This window comes from Rhinolophus sinicus, linkage group LG03 (genome assembly GCF_036562045.2).
Source record: "Rhinolophus sinicus isolate RSC01 linkage group LG03, ASM3656204v1, whole genome shotgun sequence".
Classification (NCBI taxonomy): Eukaryota; Metazoa; Chordata; class Mammalia; order Chiroptera; family Rhinolophidae; genus Rhinolophus; species Rhinolophus sinicus.
Window position 1 is genome coordinate 88,409,171 of NC_133753.1, and position 23,176 is coordinate 88,432,346.

At 34.6% G+C, this 23,176-nt stretch overlaps 1 pseudogene; it reads left to right on the forward strand.

The window, feature by feature from the left end:
• The window catches only part of LOC109458478 (rho GTPase-activating protein 17), a 93,424-nt pseudogene that overhangs the window by 10,683 nt on the left and 59,565 nt on the right, over positions 1-23,176 (forward strand).

Genomic DNA, 23,176 nt, shown 5'->3' on the forward strand with positions numbered 1-23,176 from the left:
TCAGCTGTCTCCAAGTCAGGTGACACATCACAAGATTAAATGTATGAGCAATCATGACTCATTTTTAAAACAGCAGTCAGAATTTAGGTGTCTTTTTGAGTTGTCATAGGAAGGGGAAAGCCAGGTAGGAGAGGAGAATATGACAGGAAAAGTGAGACTGAAAACCGTCTGTAAACATACTTTGGAGCTCAAACTGGTGTAGAATACATCCATTACTGATAAATTAATGGAAGCTCCCTAAGTTCCTACAGTATGTATTCAATGCTTGTAACCTATCTTTTCCAACACATGGCTCGGAGGGTTCTGATGTTTTTCATAATTCAAAAAATCTATTGATTACACAGCATTGTACACTTTTACATACTTGGCAACCAAGTTTGCTCAGTTTAACAAAGAGTAAACAATAACTAAACGGAGGGAAGCTGTCTTTCTAAATCAGAACCATTACTAGAATATAAAGTGGTAATAATACTCACCACTGGTTACAGATGAAACCACAGAAGTCTGTGTCCTACAACTAAGAAAAATAAAGAAGGTGTTAAACATGATTTTTAAAAGTTAACCTCAAAGTCACTGGAAATGAATAAGCCGTTGCACTTAATTAGGAGAAAAACCCTTGCCATAAAATGCCTATCTTCCTTTAGCTACATGATATGTGTGCTAATTAACAATCAAAGTACAGCCTGAAGGAAATTTGGTACAGTAATTTGTTAAAGTAAAAGTGGAATTTGAAATGACCTGTCAGTTCTAATTGAGTTATGACACAATCTCCAGGATGAAGGTTTCTTGAAAATAGCAGCTCAAATTTAAAAGAAATCTTTAAGCAAGATAATAAAACTGACTGCTGAGTAGTTTTATGTATTATATAAGCAGAATATGTAAAATATTTTCAAGAATTTTATTTTTCTAAGTTATTGTGATCAAGAGGATTTTTTTTTTCAGGAAAGTCATCATGAATTAATGGTAGACAATGGAATAATGTAGGCTAAAGAGCTCTGGCAGCAGTTATCACTCATCTGAAGACTCTCTCTTTCCATCAAGGAGCAAATAAGTTGGAGTCCTTCTGATACAGAGCATCACTGATGGGTTTCTGACCTCAATACATATGTACCTCAATATATACTTTTGTATATATAATTCAACGCATAAATATGATTTTGTGCTCAGGCTTATCCTGAGTGATATATTGAGGAATTAAAAGAAAAGAATATAAGGTGTTGTCCATTCAAGAAAACTGTATTCTTCTTAGGAAAAAGCACTTTACACATATAAGTCATTTGCTAATGATGAAAAAATACCTAATGCATTTGCACTGATGATTAGAATTGTTAGAGAAGGGTAGAGTTTTCAATGATTTTGTAGTCAATTTTAGACAAAGCATGAATGAGGCCCAGAAAGATGAAAATTATTCAAATACCAGAAGAGTGTGGCATATGTGAAATAGTGGATAAAAACATTCCCCATAAAGGAGAAAATGAGTCAAACTTCTGAAATAACTCTCTTGCCTTCAATGAACATTTTTAATTAAGAAAAATAAGAAATAACTTTTAAAAGGGTATTTTGAAAGTTTTTAAAAACCAATCTCAGCAACTTCTACTGGGGAAACTTTCTTAAAATGTGCATGTATATAAAATAGCAATAATTTCATTTACAACCTTCCTTGATTATAGTTTAACCCTTTTGCCACAACAGTCAGATATATATGAATGAATAATCTTGACATTTTCATACATAAAGTCATGTCATTTATACACAAAGCAGCTGAAATTGTTATTATTAAATGCATAAAATAGTCAAAATATCAACTTTTTGTTTTTTTGTGTATTTTTGACACATTTTGAAAAAAAAAAAAAAAAACCACCTTGAAATCAATTAACGCAGTGGAAGAGTTAAAGCTAAATACCAGCGTCTCCAATATGGATCTTAATTAACCTCATCTCCTAGTACTTATATTCCTCTATAATCTTCTCCTACGTCAAAAAGGATAGATCGGTGTAATCAAAAGAGCATTGCAAAAATGTCCATGTGTGCTAAGACCATGTAGTCAAAGTCTCTAATGGCCACCTATGCTCTAAGGAATTACTCTGGGGATATCAGGAGGACACTCAAGCAGCCTTATGGAGAGGCCCACGTGATGTGGAATTGTGACCATGTGCCCAGAGCCACCGAGGAATAGGGGCTTCCTCTTAACAACCATATATGAAAATCGTATTGGAAGTGGATTCTCTAGGCTAGTCAAGCCGTCAGTTGAGTGCAGGCCCAGCTGATATCTAGACTGTAACCTCCTAAGATACCCTGAACTAGTACCACCCAGCTAAGTCACTTCCAAATAAGTCAGAAATGGTGATATAGTAAATGTTGTTTAAACTGCTAAACTCTGGAGTAATTTGTTATGCAGCAGTAGGTAATAAATAAATTAAAAAAGCATTAATTTTAAACATTAGTGGCAAAAAGGAAATAAGAAAGTACCAACTCTCTATATCTAATCTACTAAATATTACAAATACTTTCTGGTAATCGATGACTTTTTTCCTCTTTAAAATATTTATTCTAAGGGCTAATGAATTTAGACAAGTACATATTTACATATGTACATAAGACTATATACTTTAAATTATCTGTCTTCTCCCATTAACACAAATGTTCCCCTTGTTTAGATTCATGAAGAAATTAAATAAGGAGTTATTAAGAAAAGTTATCTAATATCAAATTCAGAGACAACCATGATCCATTATTAATACGGTCAGCATATTCCCAGAGCACCTGAGTCACTCCTTTATGCCATCTTGTCTATTTTGGCTAAGTTAAGGTTTGATAATCTTAGGTAAATGCTAACTGATGCTTTAAACAACTCCAATACTGAACTAGCTTAATTGTCACCCTTAGAAAAATATGAATATTCTTTTTTCTGAGACAGAAGAATGTACAGTTTGAGCAGGTGGTGAAATTCTGGCGGATATGAAAATATGCTTAACTCAGAAACTATTTGACTTATTAAAATTCTTCTTCGCTGACATTTATTGTAATTTCATCAGAATATCTACAGTGCTGACAAGTTTTAAATAGGCATGGAATCTGCTATAAGAGGGTTAGAAATTCTGAATAGAACATTAAAATACTGCAAGTTTTACAAGGAGTTTACATGTTTTACTTCAAAGTCTTACTCATTTCATCCACCTGATTCTTAGCTGTGAGGGGGAAGAGCTGCATTCAATTATGCATTAGTTTTGATTATGTGCTTTTACATAGAAAGATAATAATAATAGAAATAAAATAAACTCTGCCCCTCCCAATATGGAAAGGACAGAGATTCTTCCTGGTCTGCAGAGATAAATATATTGTTTTCTCTAAGAAAGATTAAGATACTATTGACATCCCTTTTTCTACTTCATAGCTTCTCACATTCCATATCAAAATAGGCTTAGTTATTATTTTTTTGAGGGGGCTAAGTTACATTCCTCTAAGTTACTTAATTCATATCCTTTCTATATATAATACTAGAGGTATCTAATATTTTAGAATCTACAATATTCCATCTTGCAAGTGTAAGAATGAAAATTAATGGCAGGAAATTACTCCTAATCCATCCTTTTCTGACCTTAAATACTTAGCTCCAAGAGGTTTTGGGTTATGTGCCCGGTTATATAAAAGTACATAAAATTAACAATTAATGCTCAAGTATAATGGATACATTTATGCCTCTAGCCACTTAGAGGCATGGAAAATAATTGGTCTATGTATGTTTAATATAACTTTAAATGAGATATATTTGTGAGTAGATGAGTTATTATATATACATCTCATTTGGAATTTGGTACACATTTCAAACTTTCAGTTTATGCGAGTATTGTCGATAAATGCACATAAAGTAGAAGTCATAATACCAGGGGTGCCAAAAAATGCATACACATTTTAAGAGATGTTATCTTTACTCAAGCAGTAGTCGCAGCTTGAAGTGTCCAGACGCTGATTGCAACCACTTTGAGCACCTCTTGTAATTGCAGAAGTCAAATGTGACTTCTATTCATCTTGTGTTATCAATTTACATTGAGTATTACAATTAATACATTTTTTTCCTTTCTTAAAATGTGTATACATTTGTGGGGCACCCTTTTAATATGTGGCTGTAATAGTTTTTATAGAGGATTAAAGAATATAAGCAATATTAAATTAATTATTAAGTACATTCAAATTTTCTCTTAACAAATATCTTGGATTAAGTTAGTATCAATGGACTGGACTAAGAGAAAAATGCAGACCTCATGTTCATGCAATAATCATAGAAAAACAGCTCATTGAATCAAGCCATTGGCCTCCTGACACATAAGGTAAGTAGAACTTTGAAAAGAAAATGTAAATTACACTGAAAAACAATAGAATTTAATCAGAGATGAAAATATTATGAAAATCAAATCATAAATTTTAAAGTACTACATAATATTTACATTCTTGCGTAGTATATCATTTTTGGTTAAGCTGTCATGTAGTTGTAATTTAATGTAATTGTATTCCTAAAATGATTAGAAAAGGTATGCAAGTTTCTTAAAGTTTTAGTGTATATTCAGTATATGTATTTGTATTGTTCAACAAGAAATCCAGAAATGGGCATCAATAGAAATGAAAAATAGACTCATCTAAGCTCTCAAAATGAATGTGAGTATCATCTATTTGATTATAGTTTAACAAGAAAAAGAAATGCATGAGGGATCAATATGCATGATATACTTTAAATACAAATGATCACAGGGGCTAATGAATTGCTTTACTAGTTACATTTATACTAAATAATGGGATGAAATGCCACCTCACTTAAATTGATCAGTTCACAGAATATTTAGAAAGCAAATGTTCATATGTTATAATGTTTTCACATAGTTAAGAAGGTAGAGAATGAGAATACTAAACTTTTAACAATGGAAAAAATATCAGTCATTATTGAAGGGCAATTTCATCCCATAAAGCTAGTTAGAATTATAAGGGGAGACAGAGGAGAAAAAAATGCTATCAGTAAATAAATAATACTATAATAGGTTCCAAACTCAAAGATGTCTTAAATATTCTGAACCATCATTCAATTACATGATATATTAGCAATATGAAAAAGCAATCTAATTACTTTTGCATTTTGTCTCAGTACCAATTTTATGTCAGAAAAACAATGTTGAAAACTAGAATTTGGGACTGAGGGTTCGGGATAATTGGTATTTATTACAACGCAATTGATATAAAATGATAAAGTGTTAGACAACTTTACATCTGCATTACTTTTAGAAATTAAAAGGGAAAGGTTACCACTTACAATGCTATTGAAGTTTCAGTATTTGTCATGATTAGAAAGTAAATATAAATTTTAAGTTTATTTTAATTCTAACGAGTTGAAATACTGCTGATGTATTCCATAAGGCATGATTTTTTGTAAGTAATTTTTACTTAAGTACTTTTTAGTTTCCAGTTTATTTTTACAGAAAAGGAAATAAAGCAAACAACAATAAAATTTGTAACTTAACTGATACACAATATTGCACATTTTTCAGAAGAACAAAGCACATTCTATCTATGATGATATAAATGATCCTTCTATCGTATTCAAGATTGGCAAGTTTATTTGAAGAAAATTATTTTTAGGTCATGTTGTTTCTGAAGAACTCAGGAATATCTTCTGTATGGTCTAAACTAATCTCTGGGCATTACATCTAGAAAATAATGATGTGAATGATACAACCCTTGATGTACGATACACTAAGATATTTATCAAGGAAAACTATAAAATGGTAGAATATTTCATTTAGAAAGCATCGTAACACAAATTTGAATAGATTTCTATTCTAATTCATGACTGAGTTTAGAGATACTTATTGTCCCATAATTGGAAGAGGGCTATCTATCCACTGTTAGAAAAATCTCTGGCAATCAAGAGGATATTATAGTACAAGTCCAGTGTCCAAAAAGTTAGGTTCATCATTTAAATTGAACTAAAGTCAGCATCTAGATAACTCCAAAATTTAGTCTTAATAATTCTTTCTAGAAGAATTCTAGAAGAATTCTAGAAGAATACTACATCTTTCTAGAAGAATACTACGTCTACTACCTCTGCACATCATTTCTTTTAATAGTTGAGTGTCCTCATCTTTCTTCATTAAATGTATTATCTTATGAATTCTTTTGAAAGGACATGCTTTCTGAGCTCCTTCACCTTGTTTTCATGTTTAAAATTATTCTAGTTTGTAAATATTTTTAAAATGAGCTATGTAAAAATGTTTATTTTACCTAGAAGATTTTAATATATTACTATATGCTTTGTAGGTGAACTTTATACATCAGATATGGCAACCCAAAATTGTCTTAAATTTTGTTCATTCACACAATTATTTGGAAGTTAATATATTGATATACTAAGTCACTCAACAACTCATACCACAATTTTGGCTGTGGAACCTGAAACAATCCTAAGGTTGTTTCCAGCCCCTGTCAGCCATGGTCCATCCAGGGACCCATCCAGTGACCAGGCAGCAGCCTTCCCCAGGACCTGGTGGAAGTCACAACTATTACACAACAGGTAATAGAACTGCTGTCTGAAGACCCAAATGTGGACCCTGAAGTGAACACTTGTCCCAATGCCACCCTCCAGAACAAAGTATTGGAGGGAGTCCCATTCACCCAGGGACCAGACAGGATCCACACTCAACCAAGACCCTGGAAACAAGCCTGCCAACTGCAGATCCAACTGCAGACTCAGCAATAGCCTCGTAACCAACTCTAACTCAGCAAGACTGCAATTCTAGAGGTAGTTCCACCAACCTGGGGAACAGATAGAAGAAGGTCTTCATCTGCTAAAAGCAGCTTGTAAGGACTGAAAGAAGTGTTCACTATTTCAAATGGACAGGCACCACACAGGCTATGTGGCTTATAGAGAGCCAGGAAAATATGATACCATGAAAGGAAACAAATAAAATTCCACTAACTGAACCCAAATATCTGGAGATCTACAATGTGTCTGACAAAAATTCCAAATAATCATCTTAAAGAACTGAATGAAATGCAAGAGAACACAGACAACTAAATGGAATCAGGAAAACAATACATGAACAAAATGAGAAGTTTAATAAATAGAAACCACAAAAAAGCAAAGAAACACATATTAGCTTCCAGTAAAGATGGCAGAATACATATCTTGCTGTGCTTGCCTCCTCTCATGACCACATCAAAATTACAACTAATCTACAGAACAACCATCATTGAGAATTGCCTGAAGTCTAGTTAAACAGAAGTTCTATCATTAAGGACATACAGAAAAGGCCATGTCGGACTGGTAGGAGGGGTGGAGATGCGGAACAAGCTGGTCCCACATCTATGTATGGGGGTTAAAATTTGGAAGGGATATCTTGACTTCAGAGGGGCCCTGACCAGCAAGGGGTCCCAGCCCCACACCAGGCTTTCTACTCCAGGGTTCCAGTGCTGGTGAAGAAATCCCCATAAATTCTGACTGTGAAAACCAGCAGAGATTGTAGCTGGGGCACATGTCTCCTCTTAAAGGGCCTGCATACAGACTTACTTTGTGACAGACTCACTCGCTCCGCACTCCAGTACTAGGGCAGCAGCTTGAAAGGTGCTAGGGACATATGGGGAGGAGCTGAATTGTCTGGCTGCAGGGTAAGGGCTGGAGAAGCAACTTTCTCCCAGACAGAAGTGCTAGCAAAATCCATTGTTCCTTGGTTGAGACCTCCCTACACCCAGCCTGGATACACAGGCGAGTACCATTCCTGAGTCTCCATCAATGTGGCTAACACTGTTCACCTCACCCTGGTAATTCCCTGAGACCTCACTGCATCCAACTTGCAGTAACACCCAAGTGCTTCTTGTGACTTTTCCGTACAAATGGTCTGCCTTGGCTCATGCTGTGGACTTTACAACAATCTCTCAAAGGTTCACAAACCTCAAAAAACAAGCATCTGGCCTTGGCATGCCCCATATGACTTGCTAAGCAGCCCGAACATGGCACTAGTGACTGCCAGACTTGGTTCGCAGCTTAGCCTCTCCCAGATACCTGTAATCCCAGCACAAGTGGCAACCATCTGCAGATCACTTTGTAGGTCATACTAAATGGGCCCAGGCAGGGCACAAGCAGCAGGTGACCTTGCAGCAAAGCCCTTCCCACCAGGCCCCAGAAACAACAAACCCAGTGGCCAGCTTCAGACTACACCAGAGCATCACTCAACCACCTCCACAAATGGCACACACAAAGGGCAGACTGTGCAGGCACCAGAGTCCCACAAAAGTGAATCCTGTTCCATATGGTGAGTCTCTGCACAATAACTACTCCACTTAAGTCATGGACAGTTCTCACTGTCCTGAGGGTCAATCCCTCCTATTGATGTGCCCACAGCAATCAAGGCTCAACTGCAACAAGAGGGCACACACAACACATACAAGGGACACACCTACCAAACAGGGCTCAGGTGACTGGGGAGACTGTGCCATTGGGCTCCTTAAGACACTTACAACATTAGGCCACTCTACCAATCAGCAGACATAGCAGCTCTACTTAATACATACAAACACAGGAGGTATCCAAAATAAGGGAGACAAAGAAACCTATGCCAAATGGAAGAACAAAACAGAACTCCAAATAAAGAACTAAACAAAATGCAGACAAGCAAACTACCAGCTAAAGTGTTCCAAACACTGGTTATTACTATACTCAATGATCTCAGGAAGAACTCCAGCAAAGAAATAGGAAACATAAAAATGGAGACAGAAAACATAAAAAAGAACCAGTTAGTAATGAAGAATATAATAACTGAAATGAAGAATATATTAAAGGAAATCAACAGATCAGATGCAGCAGAGGATCAAATCAGCAATTTAAAAGATAAAGTAGCAGAAAATACCCAACAAAACAGAAAAAAAAATCCAAAAAAGTGAAGATAGTTTAAGGGACATTTGAGACAACATCAAGCATAGAAATATTTATATCATAGGTCTACCAAAAGGAGAAGAGAGAGAACAACGTGTTAAAAGCCTATTTGAAGAAATTATGACTGAAAACTTCCCTAACCTGGTGAAGGAAATAGACACCCAAGCCCAGGAAGCACTGAGTCCTAAACAAGATGAACCCAAAGAGGCCAACATTAAGACACATCATAATTAAAATGCCAAATTTTAAAAACAAAGAGAGCATCTTAAAAACAGCAAGAGAAAAGCAGTTAGTTACCTACAAGGGAACCCCATAAGATTGTCAGCTAATTTCTCAACAGAAAGTTTGCAGTACAGAAGTGATTGGCACAAAATATTCAAGTGATGGAAAACAAGGACCTATGACCAAGATAATTATACCCAGTAAAACTATCATTTAGAATTAAAGGACAGCAAAAGAGCTTCCCAGACAAGAAAATGTAAAGGAGTTCATTACCACCAAATCAGTATCACAAGAAATGTAAAAGGACTTCTTTAAGAAAAAGAAGATGAAAATATACATCAAAAATCTGAATAATAAAATGGCAATAACTATATATCTATGAACAATTACTTTAAATGCTCCAATCAAAAGACATAGAGTGTAGATGGGAGGGGTTCTGGGGGATGGGTGAGAGAGGTAAAGGGATTAGGAAGTACAAATTGGTAGTCACAAAATAGTCACTGGGAAGTGAAATACAGTAGGGGCATATAATCAATAATGTTGCAAAGACTATGTAGGGTGTCAGACAGGTACCGCCCTTATCAGTGGGATCACTTCATAGAATACTATATTTTGCAGTGTATAACGTGCCCCCGTTTATAATGCACACCAACATTTTTATTTGTTTACAATTAGGTACTTGCGTTTTGTATTATAAAGGAATTTCAACAAGTGAACAAACACATAATTAGAAACTGTAGTACCTGGTCCAACGGAAATAAATATGGTGTAGTGAATAGAGAATAACAGTGGGGAGGACTCCATAAATTGATCAGGAAAAATTCATCCAAAGAAATGACATTCATGCAGAAAATTAAAGGAAACAAGGAACTAGATTTACCAAGTATGGGAAAGAATATTCCAGGGTTGTGTGGAAGGCCCCAAGGTCATCAAAGTTTGGTATGTTTGAGGAACTAAGAGAAAACCATGCACACTGACATGGAAAGATCAACTGTTAAGTGAATAAGTTTGCAGAAGAGTATGTATAATCCAATACCATTTTTGATAAAAGAGATACTGTGGGGACAGAGCTAGGAGTGCAGTTTCCAGGCTCTTGCCCTCATGTGGAAAGGTGCTCACTCGGGTAGTAAATGGCCATCAACTGTGATTGGATGGCTATCAGCTGTGGCTAGTTGGCCGTCAGCTGTAACCAGTGAGCCATTGGCCACTAATATAACTGCCGTGGCTATGCTAGCAGCAGATGGGGGGGCTAGCAAGAAGATGGTGGCTGAGCTTGCAAGGGTGGAATGCGGGTTGCGGATTGCAGAGAAGTGGACGGCAGGTTGCAGATAGTGTGGCTTCTGATTCCTGCGTCTCCAACCCAGCCGCCAGCGAGAATATAGTGGTATGACTCCCCTGTCTATGGCTCCGTGGGTGTTCCTTTTTGGCCTCACCATATCCTGGGGTTCTTATGTGGGGAGCAGGAGCTGAGACCCCACATGACACCCTGCATGACAGATACATACACTTTCATGTATGTCAGTGCATGAAAAATCAAGAAAATATACAGTAAGCTCTTAATAATGATTATTTGAGGGCATGGAAAGAGTGGATTATAGTGGACTTTCACTTTCTACTTCATATATATTTCTGCATTATTTAAATTTTTGCACAATTTTGTATTCAGGATTTACTAAAGCTAAATATTAAAATCAAATTCTGTATCTTTAAAAAAATAAAGGAATTTCAGCATATACTTTTTAACATATTATGGTGCAAGAAATTTAATGTAACAAATAATTACAAAACACAAGAACAGATACAAGGTACAAGAAGTTTTATGTATTGGTAACAAATTTATGATATTCATTCATCATAGAAGACCAAAAACTCTTTGTTGTTGCAAGTTTGTGGTAAGTTCAACAAAACCGATTATCATAATCCAGGGTGTTATTTTATATGCAGATATCATTACTGATTTCTAGAATTATGCTTTTAACTCATAAGCATAAATAAAAGAATTAAAAACTTTATATGGATATGGAATTCGTACTACCAATGTATAATGCACCTCCTTATTTTTGCCTCACAAATTTGGGCAAAAAAGTGTGCATTATACACATCAAAATATGATACATAAATACCTTATCACCAGGCACTATACACCTGAATATAATATAAAATAATATTGAATATCAACTATAATTATATGTGTGTGTGCCTGTGTGTGTGTGTATAGTCACAGAATGTAAAGTACAGCATAGGGAATATGGTCAATAGTATTGTAATAACTAGGTACAATGTCAAACAGGTAGACTTGATGGGGTTTTCACTTTGTGAGGACTGTAAATATCGAATCATTATGTTGTTTTATACAACTGAAACTAATATAAAAAAAGACATACATAAGTTGGCTGAATGAATAAGCAGACCCTTACATATGCTGCGTACAAGAGACTCAATTCAGATAAAAATACACAGAGACTGAAAGTAAAGGAATGGAAAAAGATATTTCATAAAAATGGAAACAATAAATAAATAAAAAAACTGGCATAGCAATACTTACACCAGACAAAATAGACTGTAAAACAGGCTACAATAGGATCAAAGAAGGACCCAGTAATTCCACTTCTGGGTATTTATTTAAAGAAACCCAAAACACTGATTCCAAAAGACACATGAATCCATATGTTCACTGCAGCATTATTTACAATAGCCAAGATATGGACAAAACCTAAGTATCCATCAATAGATGAATGGATAAAGAAAAAGTGATACATATACACAATGGAACATAACTCAGCCATAAAAAATAATGACATTTTGCCATCTGCAATATTATAGATGGATCTAGAGGGTAATGTGCTGAGTGAAATAAGTCAGACAGAGAAAGACAAATACCATATGATTTCACTTATATGTGTAATCTAAAAAAACAAAATAAACATACAAACAAAACAGAAATAAATTCATAGATACAGAGAACATTTGATGGTTGCCAGATAGGAGGGGGATTGGAGGGATGGATGAAAAGGGGGCAGAGATTAAGAAGTACAGATTGGTAATTACAAAATAGTCATGGAGATGAAAGTATAGCTAGTATAGGGAGTATAATCAGTAATATTTAATAATTATGCACTGTGTCAGATGGGTACTAAATTTATTGGGGTCATCACTTTGTAAGTTATATAAGTGTTTAATCACTATGTTGTACACATAAAACTAATATAATATTGTATATCAACTGTAATTGTAAAATTAAAAAAATATTTAAAAAAAGACAATCTGGAGCTGAAGAATACAGTGACAGAACTGTAAAATTTAATAGAGAACTTCAAGGACAGACCTTATCATGCAGAAAAACGAACCAACAAACAAAGATAATTTGAGATTAGCCAATTAGAGGAAAAAAAAACACAAAAAGAATAAAAAGTAGTGAAGAAAGCCTATGTGAATTATTCGACAGCAAAAAGCAATGAAAAATTCATTTTGATCCTTTTATCACATTCCTCATTCTATCGTGGTGTCCCCAATATCCTACATATTTTTTTAAATTTGCATACATTAGACCTGTAAAGTTCTGTGGATTCTTGACAAATGCTTGATACCTTTTTTTCACCATGATAGTATCATACAGAATCGTTTTGCTGTTCTAAAAATGCCCTGTGCTTCTTGTATTCATTTTCCCTCCAATAACACTCCCACCAAAATTCTTGGCAAATATTAACCTTTTTTTTTTTTTTTTTTTGCCTTTTACAGATTGCCAAATAATTGGAAACATACAGCATGTAGCCTTTTAAGACTGGCTTTATTCACTTACCATTGTGCATCTGTTTAAGTTCATCTTTGCGCGCGTGTGTGTGTGTGTGTGCGCGCGCGCATGTGTGTGTGGGGTTTTTAATCAATTCCTTTCAACAGATGTGCCACAGTTTTTGTATACATTCACCTGTTGAAGGTTGATTCCAGTTTTGGTAATTATGAATTATGAATAAAGCTACTATATACATTTTCATGCGTGTTTTATGTGGTTATAAGTTTTAAAACCAGTTGAGTAAATATTTAGGAGTATGATTACAGGTCATATGGTTAGACTTGTATATAAGTTCCCTATGGTTGATATAACAATTTGCACAAAGTTGGAACCTAAAACATCAAAAACGTATTCGCTCACAGTACTGGAGGCCAGAATTCTAAAGCTATGAACAGATTTGGTTCCTTCTGGAAACTCTGAGATCGGTGTCATTCCACTCTGCTAACTTCTGGTGGTTGCAGGTAAATCTTGCCATGATTTGGTTTGCCAAACTATATATAGATGTTAATTAGACTTACTGTGATCAACTGGAATGTGATACATCACCCCAATTTCTGCCTCTATCTTCACATACCTAAAGGGTATCTCTATGTCTTTTTCTTGTGTGTTTTTTTATGAAAGCACTCATAATTGGATGTAGGATCCACCCTAAATCCAGGATAAGCTCATCTCCAGATCTTTAACTTAATATATCTGCAAAGGACCTTTATTCTAATGAGGTCAGATTCTCAGGAACAAAGGGTTAATTTAAGACTTGGAGATATGCCTTCTCCTCCTGTACCATATATTAAATATGCTATTTTTTAATTTTTATTAAATTTATTGAGGTGACATTCGTTAGTAAAATTACATAGGTTTCAATTGTACAATTCTATAATAAATCACCTATACATCACATTGTATGTTCACCATCCATAGCCAGTTCTCTTCCCATCACTGTATGTCATCTCATTTGCGAAATGCATTCACCCCCTCCAAAAGTTCCAAAAATTCTCAAAAAATTACAGCATTAACTCTTAAGTCCAAAATCTTATATAAATAGTATCAGTTCAAAAATCCTGAATCTTATTTGCTACACTACCTTAAATCATATAAATCAGGTATGGGTGATACTATGGGTATAATCTGTTCTGAGACAAAATTTCTCTTCATCAATGGATCTGAGAAACTAATTAAAAAATTACCTGCTTTTACAACAGTGGGGCTATACCACAATAAACCTTCCTATTCCAAGAGGGAGAATGTGGATATTTTGTTCCTAGTGTATTGGGAAGCATAAAGCAAAGTAGTTGAGGGAAAGGACAAAGGAGTAAGAGGGCAGACAAGAAAGTCAAACAACAACAAACCACAACAACCAGTTGAAATTGGGACATGACGGAGCTCATTGTGGCGAATAATTTCACCTTACTATTAAATAAAACTCAAAGCTATCTAGTCAGAACTGTAATAAAATTAAATATGCCTGGCTATATTTTCTACAGTAATACGTTTTTAAGAATGATTATATCAATGAAAACCTAAGTTCAATATATGTAGTAGCACAAGCAGACCTGGAAGCATGCAATTTCATTGAAGCTTGTGTGTAACCTTCAACGTCTACTTACTTAAAGATGTCGAATGGAATCATTTCATGCTAAATCCACCCACAAAGAATTGGTGAACAGCTTCCTGAGTGTTGTACATTTTTAGGTGAACATCCTTTTCTTCAAGATTAGAGAAATTTTAAATGATCTCATTTTTAATGGATTAAATATGTATGGATGTTAACTAGACTAAGCTGGATAATTTTGTAATATGTACAAATATCGAATCATTATATTGTACACGTGGAACTAACATGTTCAATTACACCTCGATAGAGAAAAAGAGTAGGATTGAAGTAGAAGCTGACTGGTTAAAATGGAGGAAAATCTCAAAATAAATTAGGGTTATCCTTTACACATATATTGGAAGAATGGAAAAAAAACCCAGGTGTCCATTTAATAAGAATAACATATTGCCCATCAAACAAGAACAGTTGTCTTCTGTAATTAGTAGAGTACAAGAATGCCAATGTGACATTCAAACACATCATCCTAAAACTGGGAGCTAAATTGTATAATATCCTTATAAGAAGCACCCATTTTCTGTATTCCTTTTTATCCTTACAACCTTTTTGTGATTATTATTTTTTTCTTGTACAAGCTGTATCAGACCCATTTGAAAATAAACACCTTCTCTAAGAAAAGATGATGACTGACAATTAATACAATTGGTCATTATTATATTTTCCTATAATTTTACCAATGAAATTGCTTTAACTTTTATAGTCATATATACATATGACTATAAAAGTTAAAGCAAATTTAATCTACTTAAAGTTAAATTAAAGTCCATATATACATATGTATGTATATACATAGTATATGACAACTTGGCATTGCCAATATGTACACAGGTACTTGATGACACACATTTTTAGAATGTATAATTAGAATCAAATGTATGGAAAAATGTAACATTTTTGCCTTTTTTATGTTTAAAACTTTCTCAAAGTATGTAAAATAAAGTTTGAAGTTGATATTAACATTCTTCCCTATAAATTTCAATAATGGTAAAGAAAACAAAATATCCTGGTTTAAAATAAAACAAAATCAGTAACATAATAGGAAAACTGCTAATACTATTTCTCCATCTGAATGGTTTTTACAAAGAAAACTGACATATCCAGAGATAAATTTCCTTGATTTAGATTGGATAAAAAAGGAAAGCAAATTATTTTGATATATTTTGATCCTCTGATTTTTTTCTCCTTTATAAGTTTCTCTGACACTAATGTGTTGTTTATGGTTTTTCTCCTTCCACTGCTCTTTGTACATGGAGAGAATCAGTGGCATTCCATTATTTTGTGACAGCAGAGGAGAGAGGTATCCACAGATTATTGTTTTGTCCACTGGTTCCTTACTGTAGCTTTTATGGAGTGTCTGGTTTGAGTAAAAGCTGAGGCAAGACATGTCCTTTCCTGGATGAGAGCCATGTCACTGCTGCTAAAGTTCTTGGCTGCTTTAACTCCTGATCTGGTCATTCTCTTGGCTTGCTTAGGGCCCAGTAACCTTTCATGAAAGCTTATGCAGCATCTTAGATCTCCTTTCCCCCAAGGCCTCGAAGTCTCTTTGTATTCTCTCTACAGTCCCTGGCCCAGGATTTCTATGCTACATCCACAGCTGTGGGGTCACTTCACCTCCTGCTAGGGTTGGTGGTGGTAACTTAAGACATTTCAGTCTTACCGACAGGCTTTTAATTAGGCTAACCTCTGTAATCATCAAACAGATGAAAGAAAGCATGTGTGCTGATGCACTACCTGCAAGCTTAATGAAGTTTGGGGCTATTAAATAATCCCGTTCTCTGCACATTCACTCTGTTTTACCCTCTTTTCTTGCTGAGACCTCCCCATGTCAGTGCAAGGCCTCTCCATTGAGAGGTTTTCTCCCAGGGTCCCAAAGGGAAAGTAGGGCAGTAAGAGCTTTTCCTGGCATTTCCCTCCACCTATCAACCTATCAACATATCAAATACCTCCCCAGATTCATCAGCAGAACAGGATCTTAAACTTAATGCTTTTCTCTTCTACCCCAGACTCTTTTTTTCTTGATAGTCTTCCTTCCACCACCAAGTGGTCAGCAAAATTCTTAATTTAACACGAGTCTTTGAATTTCATTCTACAGTGTGAAATAGGTTATAATCTGGTCATCTAGATTTCACCCTTGATATGTTAATACATAATAAAGGATAAATTTATTTTTCTTTTACTAAAAACAACAACAACAACAACAAAAAAGCAGGTTTCCCAGACTATTGTATTGCTACTAAATTAAGAATCCAAATTTTATATCTTTCTTTATTCCTATTATAAGAGTTCTAACTTCTCACCATCACTGCCCCACTCTTGGAAGGGCACACTTCATTGTCTAGATAGTTAGAAACTTTGACCAAACAGAATGTTATCAACAACAACAAAACTGTAAAAAGGGAGAAATGCATTCACATATTTCGTATTAATAATTTTTACCTCTTTTACATATACAATTAAGTTCGAGAACTCATCCTACAAAAAGTGTTACATACCTCATTGCTGAATATCATTATGGTCACCCTTGGGAAGCTATGCACTGACAACAATGCCTAGTCTACCCTTCAAAGCAATTTTGGAACTCTTTTTCTGGAATGACCATCAGAGCTGTCAACACATTACCCTTGATATCCTGAATGTCATCAAAATGTCTTCCTTTCAATATTTCTTTTATCTTTGGGTAAATGAAGTCATTGGGGGCCATCAGGTGATTAGGGAGGGTGCTTAAATACAGGTATTTGTTTACTGGCTAAAAACTTCCTCACAGAGAGTGCTGTGTGAGCTGGTGCATTGTTGTGATGCAAGAGCAATGACTTGTTGGTGAAAAGTTCAGGTCGTCTAACTTTTTCATGCAGCCTTTTCAGCACTTTCAAGTAGTAAACTTGGTTAACTGTTCAGTTGGTACAAATTCATAATGAATAATCCCTCTAATATCAAAAAAAGTTAGCAATATCATTGCAACAAGTTCACAGACTTAATTTTCAGACCTCATATATATTTAGGAGGTGGAGATATCACAGGGTAGAATTCAGACTTGAAAAACAAACCTGAGGTATCACAAAGTGGATTGTAGACTTCACAAATGAGTGTAACCATGTTGTAAATGTATGAAACATCTTCATTGACATGAGGGAAGAAGATGCTGATCTAAGTAACTTTGGAAATGAAGACTAAAGAAAAAATGAACTGAACATAAGCACTGTATTACAGTTGACAAAATTCTTCCCGTGTGCATGGGTTAAGAATTCTGAAAACATTATTCATGTATATTGGAACTGGACAATTAAGTAAAAGAATCAGGTGACTGTGGCCAGTTTTGTCATTGTTGGAGTCTGAGGATACGGACCAAGAAAGGGATAAACCATAAATGATGCATGTGCTAAAAGATGAGAGTTCAAGTCATCATTGTGAATCCATGTTTAATGTACTATCAATACAAGTGGAGATACATACACACATTCTCTGTAGATAGATGATAGATAGATAATAAATATATTCATGGGTTTGTTTACACACATATTTTTCTTTTTCTTTTTTTTAAATTTATTTTTAAAATTTATTGGGGTGACAAATGTTAGTAAAATTACATAGATTTCAGGTGTACAATTATGTATTACATCATCTATAAATCCCATTGTGTGTTCACCACCCAGAGTCAGTTCTCCTTCCATCACCATGCATTTGATCCCCCTTACCTTCATCTCCCACACCCCACACCCTTTACCCTCTGGTAACCATTAAACTGTTGTCTGTGTTTATGAGTTTTTGTTTCTCATTTGTTTGTCTTGTTCTTTTGTTGTTTTTGGTTTATATACCACATATCAGTGAAATCACATGGTTCTCTGCTTTTTCTGTCTTATTTCGCTCAGCATTACACTCTCAAGATCCATCCATATTGTCACAAATGTTCCTATATCATCTTTTCTTACTGCCGAATAGTATTCCATTCTGTATATATACCACAACTTCTTTATCCATTCATCTATCGAAGGACAATTTGGTTGTTTCCATGTCTTGGCCACCGTAAACAAAGCTGCAATGAACATTGGAGCACACGTGTCTTTATCTCTAAATGTTTTCAGATTCTTTGGGTAGATACCCAGGAGAGGGATTGCTGGGTCATATGGCAATTCTATTCGTAATTTTTTGAGGAACCTCCACACTGCCTTCCATAACAGCTGCACCAGTCTGCATTCCCACCAACAGTGTATCAGGGTTCCTTTTTCTCCACAGCCTCTCCAACACTTGTTACTATTTGTCTTGTTGATGATAGCCATTTTGGCTGGGGAGAAGTGCTATCTCATTGTGGTTTTTATTTGCATTTCTCTGATGATTAGTGATGTTGAGCATTTTTTCATATGTCTATTTGCCATTTGTATGTCCTCTTTGGAGAAATGTCTCTTCAGGTCCTCTGCCCATTTTTCAATTGGGTTGTTTGTTTTTTTGTTGTTGAGTTGCATGCATTCCTTGTATATTCTGGATGTTAGCCTCTTATCGGAGGCACTGTTTTCAAAAATCTTCTCCCATTCAGTTGGTTGCCTCTTTATTTTGTCGATGGTTTCTTTTGCTGTGCAGAAGCTTTTAAGTTTCATATAGTCCCATTCATTTATTTTAGCTTTGACTTCCATTGCCTTTGGAGTCAAATTCATAAAATGCTCTTTGAACCCAAGGTCCATAAGTTTAGTACCTATGTTTTCTTCTATGCAGTTTATTGTGTCAGGTCTTATTTTTCTTTTTCATTATAGTTGAGAGGGCATAGAACCAATGTCCTGAAGTCATAATAAGCACATGTATTTTCCAGATCTTGGTTTCTAATATCTTTCTTCAATTAAAGAAGCCAAGTCTGCTTGAAAACATAGCTAATTCTCAGAATGGACTAAAAAATATACAAGATGAGCCTGGGGCAATTATAATACCAGAAAATGAGAACATGGTTAAAACCAGAACACACACACACAATGATGAGATATATAAAAAGGACACAGGATCCAACTTAAAGAACTTCCTATTATCAAAGCTTGAACAGTCAATCAAAGAAAAAGTATGATAGAATGGGATATATTGGATTATAAACTAAAATGTAAATTGGTACCTCTAAGTCCATAATTATATAAATAAATGATTGAATGAATAAATGTTGAGGGGAAAGATAATTATATTTTGCAAAAGAATTATAACTAATTTATGTAGATACTCCACCCTCATAATGGTGATGCTTAATTCTCCACTCCTTAAATGTGACTTGTGCATAGTGACTTTCTTCCAAAGACTACAGTATAGAAAAGGGGAAAAAATAACTTTACTGTGTTGCAACTTGACCTGTACTTAGTCAGGTGATCAAGGTTAACTTCAACAGTTATTACATGTTAATAGTATAAACCCTGGATATGATGAAGTGAAAATGATACTGTACTTCTGTGATCTCCCTCTCAAAAATCCCACTCTAATCATGAGAAAAACAGGAAAAAAAAATTGAGAGGGATAGCCTACAGAATATCCAAGTAGCATTCCTCAAAGCTGTCAATATCATCAAAAAGAAGGAATGTCTGCGAAAATGTCACTGACAATAGGAGTGCTGGGAGACATAAGAATTAAATGTGACAGGTATCTTGGATGGGATCCTAGCATAGAAAAAACAACATTAAGTTAAAAACTGAGGAAATCCAGTTAAAATATGGACTTTAATTAGTAAGAATAATGCATTAACATTGGTTTATTAGTTGTGTCAAATATACAACACTAATATAAAATCTTAATAATAAGGGATACTGGGTATAGGTATGTGGGACTCTATATGTATTCACAAGTTTTCAATAAATCTAACTCTATTCAAAAATAAAACATTTTTTTTTTTAAATTAAATAACAAAAAATACAAAATACACCTTAGCTTCTCCTTTTGGACAGAGCTACTGAACACATATGACTCTCACTCCTGAAACTGGATTAAAACCAAAATGTAAAAATAGGTAAAAATCAATCTATAACAGCAAATTTCTTCAAATGATAAATTAGATGGAGCACATTTACTGGCTGAAATTCATAGAAAGCTACTGTTTAAGGTAAGCTATGAGGGTGTGCAACAGAAGTTGTATTACAATTGACACACTGACACCCTAAAGTGCTCTTGGCTCATATTCATTAAGTATAAAACTGTGCAAGGGTAAAAATTAGAATTGAAAACAGAGTCCACCTCCAATCCCTTTGTTCCCCTCATTCATTATGCAGAATTGAGGCTGTAAGCATTTACATCAAGGAAAAATTGCAACTCATTCTTCTTTAATGCAATTAATTGAAGAATGTGGAGAAAGCAGACATTCTAGTGTGGGTTTTATTTCCTAGAAAAAAATCCTTCTCAGTATGGCACTTGGAAAATCCACTTCCTTACAGAAGCCTCTCAGCTAAACTTTCAAATTGAAGTCTAGGAATCAACATATCCCATTCTATAATGCATTGAGCTCCTGGTAAATTTGTGAGCTATAGCAGCGATTAATGACTATTATAAATCTTTAGCTTTATTGTCTGGCTTTCCAGGGCCTAATGATAAAACTGCAATTTGTGGCCTTCTTGTGGTTAAATGTGGCCCCTCTAACTAGTTCTAATCAATGAGCACCACTTCCAAGGTGGGAGCATTTAACTGTTGACAAAAGAGCCTCTAGTGCTGTTTCTTTCTGCTATGATGACCAGTAAAAAATCCAAATAGTGACTGCTGTGCCAATATAAGTCCCAAAGTGAGGGCAATTTAAAGCACAACATAGATCCAAACCACAGACAGAAATTCAACACAAACAAAAAATAATGTCTTGTGTCAAGCCACTAAAATGAATTTATTCCTGTTAATGCACCATTAGAAAAAATGATCTAGAAATAATCCAACTGATCAGACAGCACAGGAACCCACCCAGCTACCGTTTCTTCTTTCTTTTTCTTTTCTTAAATATAAATATTAATGATAATAACTAGATAGCTGTAAGAAAAAAAAATCAAAGGGTTAGAGGGTAAGGGGGAGGTGGGTGGTAGATGAGGATAAAGGGGATCCAATATATGGTGATGGAAAGAGAAGTGATTCTGGGTGGTGAACACACAATGTGATATATAGATGATGTATTACAGAATTGTACACCTGGAATCTATGTAACTTTACTAACAATTGTCACCCCAATAAACTTTAATTAAAAAACAAAAGAAAAATCAAAGGAAGATAATTTCAAAAATAAAGAACATAGGTGATAATAAACCTTGTAAGAAATAATGACAAAAATAATACAAATAAAAACCCTTGACAAATATAATAAATTACATCCTTAAAATAACAAAACTGATGCTGTAAAAAGAATATAGGGAGTATGAAAGAGCCTTTGGAGATTGAAACTATGATCACGACCAACAACAAAAAGTATTGGAAACCCTGAAAACATTCAGATAATCTTACAGCCTGTATAGCAAACATGGCAAAAAAATTAAAAAATATGAGAGGAAGGTTAAGAGACAGACAGGATCAGTCTGCATTTGAGCATTGGGGAAATCTCAGAAGGAATATAGGGTTACATTAAAATTGCACTTCAAATTTTAGTGTTTTAAGCTTTTCAATTTTAACAACTTTTATCTTGTTCCACACTGTTTTTTGACATTGGGAGATTTTTCTGTTAATTTTTTTCTTTCTTTTTTTATTATTTATAATATATATCCACTTGGTTTAGAACACGTTTCCCATATTTCCAAAACATGAGCAAGCTTGTCCTCCATGAAATCGAACATTTAAAACCCAAGATTTTTTTTTTCTTTCTTTAACTATTTGGAAATTATGCCAAGTTTGTTTGTTTTTTAAATAGAAAAATGTAAAAATAAAGGAAGAAAATTAAAAAATATATATCTTGTTCTTTTTAAATCACTAAATTAACATTACACAAAACCTACTTGACTAATAAAATGTATCAAATATATTGATTTGGCAAATTCAAAACAAAGGCTTTTTTATAGGAATTAATATATGTACCTGAGCAACGAACCCAAAACAATCACATCTCTATTATTTTTATCTAAATTAAATCCTTTATGCTTGAATGAGTAGCTGCATTTTCCACATGTGAATTATCTCTTAGAATGTTATGCCTGATATGAATTCTACTTCTAGAAATCAGGAAAATGGTGACATAATAGTGACCATAATGCAGATGCTGCACTGTACGCATTTTAATATTGAAAGACATATTTACCTGTCATTTGTAGCTATGCTATCTTTCCATCCTCTTGTCTCTTTAATACTAGTCTTGGCAGGTACTAGAAGGCTCATTGAGATTTCCTATGGTTTATGACCCAAGTTGACAACTGTGACTTCTTCTTTGTAGCATTCTGATGGTTATGTCATATAAGAATCACCTTTTATCACTTCAGAAGCTGCTGACATGGAGCACCCGTTTGATGGATGACCTGAGCTCCGCTATTCCCCTCAGAGGAAAGCAGCAAGTGCTACAGGAAATTATTGGAGGAAGATACATTGAGGTACAGAAAGAGAAAGTAATGTGCGTTATATGTAGACTGACAAAATAATTTGCTTACAATTCCAAGCTGGCATAGCTGAGAACAGCAGGAAAGCAAAAAAAAAAAAAAAAAAGTCTTGTCAATACTTAAATAGCTGATCATAT